Below are 5,593 nucleotides of genomic sequence, written 5' to 3'. Positions count from 1 at the left end.
CTTACAAAGTGATCAAAATCATGAACAAAAAAAGTCCCTTAACCACCCAAACATGTGTACTATACTTGTTTTTTTGTAAAAGTAGAATGGAAGTTTTTTTTTTTTTTTTTGTGTGTGTGTGTGTATTTTTTTTTTCGTATTTGAAAGAAATGCTCTGAAAAGACACAGACAACGAAGTTCTCCTCTTGGATGAGGACCAAATGGCACCCTGTTCCCTATATTGTTCACAAATGGGTCCTGGTCAACAGTAGTGCACTATAAAGGGAATAGGGTACTATTTGTGATGGAGAAGGAACCAGCTGAGTTGGAACACGCAGCCTATTGGCTAAAGAGGTCAAACTGACCAGTAACTTTTGACTGAATATCTAATGCACGCATGCCAATTTTATAAATGTTTTTGGTAGGTCTACTACTGTACTTTCTGCTGATGTACACAGTTTGAAATTGTAAATAATCTTAACTTACACACGTGTTCACTCTTTGAAAATTGTATTGCCATTTATTTTTTGTCTTCACAAAATGCTGTGAGTGAAACTGGATTTCAATAGCGTGCGCGCTTGTGTGTGTGTGTGTAAATGTACGCTTTCTATATAAAGCAACTGTAGAATGCAACCATCCTTGGAGGGCACCTGCCAAGCCGTGTCCTCGGAGAGGCGCATATTCTAGCTGGTTATCACTACCGTAGAGGGTTTGGGTTTGCTGTTGTTGCTGCTGCACTGTGTGTGTCAAACTATCTACTACGGTATTGTGATTAGGTGTGTGTCCCAAAGAGCACCCTACTCCCTATATAGTGCACTACTTTTGACCAGGCCTGGTCAAAAGTAGTGCACTATACGGGGGAACGGGGTTCCGTTTGGGACACAGGCATTGTAACTGAGCAGAGTGGACAGAAGACAGGTCCTGCCGAATCAAAGCTCTCACCTAAACGCCTCCTAAACAGGAACTCATCCTCTTATGCATTATATAAAGTTCCCCTCCTCAGTGGGCTGATCCATTGTTTCTGTTCTGTAAACAGCAGATCATCATTCACCTCACGAAAGAGTTCAGACAGTACCCTCGTCCTAGCCTGAGTGCCGTTCTGTTTGTGCTATCATGCCAACTCCCTGTCACTCATTGTCATGTCAATTGACAGCAATGGAGTTGACAAGAGCACAGACCGATCTGTGGGGACCAGGCTACCCTGGTATCTGGTAAACAGTTACACAATCCTGTCAAATAAATCAAGAAGAAATGACTAATTTGCACATGTATACCTTTCAGGTTATTATGAAGTTGTTCCTATGGGCCTCGATTCCGACCGAGTTAAGCGTAACTCCCTTTTTACGCAGTTTTCTCTCTATGCGTATTCTGACCTTGAACTTAAAGCTGCAATATGTAACTAGTTGGGTGACCGGACAAAATTCACATAGAAATGTGCGTTATAGATCTGTCATTCTCATTGAAAGCCAGTTTAAGAAGCGGTAGATCTGTTCTCTGTGCGCTATTTCTATGCTTCCCGTTTTTACGTTTCGTTTTCTGCATCTTTTACTTTCGGTTTTGTCCACCAGATTCAAACAGCTGAAAATACTTTAGTAGTATCGACTGTCAGTAGAAAATAATTTGAGTATCGACTGTCAGTAGGCCTAGTAACCACACATATTCAACTGCCAATGTACTGTTAGTTCCCTTCAGTTGGTATAGGCTACATTATCATTCCATTTAATTACATTGTTAGTTCCCTTCAGTTGGTATAGGCTACATTATCATTCCATTTAATTACATTGTTAGTTCCCTTCAGTTGGTATAGGCTACATTATCATTCCATTTAATTACATTGTTAGTTCCCTTCAGTTGGTATAGGCTACATTATCATTCCATTTAATTACATTGTTAGTTCCCTTCAGTTGGTATAGGCTACATTATCATTCCATTTAATGACATTGTTAGTTCCCTTCAGTTGGTATAGTCTACATTATCATTCCATTTTAATTACATTGTTTAGTTCACCTTCATTTGCTTCCTGTGTAAAGCCGTCGAGGGCGTGTGGTTGTTGCTTAGTAACAGTTGATAATAATAATAATACAGTAAATAGACATGTAGGCTAATTAAATGGTTATGGAGTGGAGCTCAGACAAGGCCCTAACAGTTTGAACCTGATGCACGGTGAGATACTTGGCGGTGTCACACAGTTCCATGGTTAGTGCAGGCAACAGACGAGGGTGCAGCCTACTATTGGACACTATTCTCCCTATTATAATTATATGGACACTAATCTTCCAACAGCACCATGGGTTGAAGAACTGAATGTGGCAATTTTCAAAAGGAATCAAACCACTGTATTTTTATTCATCAATATATTTAGTGCGTGAAGGCTCTCCAAACATGTTTTTTTTAATGATTCATACTGTACATATATTTAGATGGTTTTCTTTCATTGATACCTATTTTCTAAACTTGTTCTGTCGATGTATTCTAGCCTGTCGGCAAAATCCAAAATAGGTACACCGTATGTACTGAAAACCCTATTGAATGAAAACTCCACAAGAAAATATGTTAACCAGCAAGTGGGAGCAAGTGGGTTTTCAGCAGTTGAATTACATTTATTCAGCCAGCGCAAGGGAACCACGCCTGCAAAGCCTGTTATGCAACTTAACGGTGTGGCTGTTGAACAAGTTCAGGAGACTCAATTACTTGGTGTTACCTTAGATTTTAAACTGTCATAGTCAAAACAAACAAGTCCTGCAGGCTCTAGTTTTGTCTTATCTTGATTATTGTCCAGTCATGTAGTCAAGTGCTGCAAAGAAAGACGTAGTTTAGCTGCAGCTGGCCCAGAACAGAGCGGCACATCTTGCTCTTCATTGTAATCAGAGGGCTGATATAAATACTATGCATGCCAGTCTCTCTTGGCTAAGAGTTGAGGAGAGACTGACTGCATCACTTCTTCTTTTTATAAGAAACATTCATGTGTTGAAAATTCAAAATTGTTTGCATAGTCAATTTACACACAGCTCCGACACACACACTTACCCCACCAGACATGCCACCAGGGGTCTTTTCACAGTCCCCAAATCCAGGAAAAATTCAAGAAAGCGTACAGTAATATATAGAGCCATTATTGCATTGAACTCCCTTCCATCTCATATTGGTCAAATGAACAGCAAACCTGATTTTAAAAAACAGATAAAGCAACACCTCACCGCACAGCGCCTCTCCTCTATTTGACCTAGATATTTTGTGTGTACAGTATGTATTGATATGTAGGCTATGTGTGCTGTTTTTAAATGTATGTAGTTCTGTCCTTGAGCTGTTCTTATCTATTAATGTTCTGTATTATGTCATGTTTCATGTTTTGTGTGGACCCCAGGAAGAGTAGCTGCTGCTTTCGCAACAGCTAATGGGGATCCTAATAAAATACCAAATATCAAATAAGGTAAGCGTGAATACCAACTACTGAGAAGTGTGGAGTAAGAAAGGCCTAATTTCCAAAGTCGGAATCGGGGCCTTGAAGCACTTTATTGTAAATATACATCCTCCAGATTATTCCATGATATGTCCACTCCCCATGATGACAAAATGGACTTCTTTGCTGCCTGTGTTTAAACTGTTTAAAAAGTTACTACTACTGAAGTGAAGTTGGCTTTATGCAATGTTGTCATTTTTATAGATTCACAGTGGATGTCGATGAAACTGAATTCAACTGGTCCTGTTTTTAGAACCAGATAACTTAATGTACTGGTCTTGTGGTTAACCAGTGATCAGAACAAACCCTACTTTTATTTTGAAATGTTCACTTTTATTTTGAAATGTATTTTTTAATGTAAGACTTTAACGCACTTTTAAGAACGTATATGTGTTTGAGAGTTAGTGAAAATGGAGTCTTGTAGTCTTACAAACACTGTAAAAATGACCATCATCTTCATAACATCTGGAGGTTAGTGTAGAGTTAAACATTTGTGAATATCTTCCCTCACACATCTCCGAAAAGAGAAGCACCACCCTTGTGAATACTGGTGAAACATTCAGTCCTAACCGACCCAATGAGCCCAAATACCAGTCCAAGTTGAAGCCAATGAGCCAGCATCAGAAAATACCTTCAATATCAGGAGCACAGCTCTCCATAGTGGGCTTACAAATGTACAGTAAAAAATAGTTGAATCCCTGATGTCAGAAGAGTCCCCAGAATAACCCTTCAAAGTGAGAACTTTTTTATTTAGTCATTTAGCAGACACTCTTATCCAGAGCGACTTACAGGAGCAATTAGGGTTAAGTGCCTTGCTTAAGGGCACATCGACAGATTTTTCACTTAGTCGGCATCGGGGATTAGAACCAGCAACCTTTCGGTTACTGGCACAACACTCTTACCCACTAAGCTACCTGCCGCCCCAGGTAGTTATTGATTTTCCACAGCCCTTTGTAATGTACCCAAGGCTGACTGCCTACCACATGCTTTTGCCTGAGGAAAGAGGCCTGAAATAGGTTAAAAGACTGTTTTAGATTCATATGAATCTTCAGGCCTGGAGAGTCACAGAACTTCACATTTAAAATGTTGATACTTTGAAGAGAAAATAAGGTACAGGATACAGTACCTATAAACTAGAATAGCCCAAAGTCAGACATACAAGGATACCTAATAGAGAAATCCCTGAATGAAGAATGTGAAATGTCACCTCCTTATCCAGCCCCACTGAAACAAACCCCTGCACCAAAAAAACAGTGAGTGGGTTCAGATAATAGGCCACCATAGTCCAAGTTTGGCATCGTTACCTCTTCAGTTATATTTCTGTTTCATTCTATTTATTATTGCCCTGGTGCCTAGGAATGGGAGGGGGTATTTATTCATTAATTGATTGACTGACTGATTAATTAATGGACTGTACACTTGTTTTCTCCTTTCACCTCCCCTGACCTGGGTACAGCCCCTGGGTACAGCCTCATCCTCTCCACTATAATATAAGAGTTAGTGTCACAACCCTGAGATGGAACAAAATGTTTTAATGTTGATGGAAAAACCAGGACCTGGTTAGTTAACTACTCGGAGCAGAGCTTGTTCTCCATTCCCTCTGTATAGAGATCTAGCATGTCCCAAACCATCAATAAACATGACTTATTACAGAAACCAGCTCATGTTGTTCTTTGATTTAATCTGATCTGATTTGATTTAACAAACACAAGAGATTTTCCTGGTTTGTAGAGGAAGGCGCTCAGGATGCAGAGATGTTTCCCTTCCACACATGATAATAGATGGCTCACCCCAACCAACAAAGGACACCTACAGTAGCTGCAGACAGTAAGCCACCTTCTGAGGCTTAACAGGCATGTTAACAAGTCACACACCCTCACAATCCAGTTCATATAAGTATGGTATGATACAACTACTACAAATAACTATGTTATTATATAGGCATGATACTACCACTACTACTACTACTACTACTACTACTACTACTACTACTACTACTACTACTACTACTACTACTGACTGTGTTATTATATATGCATGATACTACTACTACTACTACTACTACTACTACTACTACTACTACTACTACTACTACTACTGCTACTACTGCTACTACTACTACTACTACTACTACTACTACTACTACTACTGTTG

This window comes from Coregonus lavaretus, assembly GCF_964263955.1.
Source record: "Coregonus lavaretus genome assembly, contig: HAP1_SCAFFOLD_240, whole genome shotgun sequence".
Taxonomy (NCBI): domain Eukaryota; kingdom Metazoa; phylum Chordata; class Actinopteri; order Salmoniformes; family Salmonidae; genus Coregonus; species Coregonus lavaretus.
Note: the sequence above shows the minus strand (reverse complement) of the source record.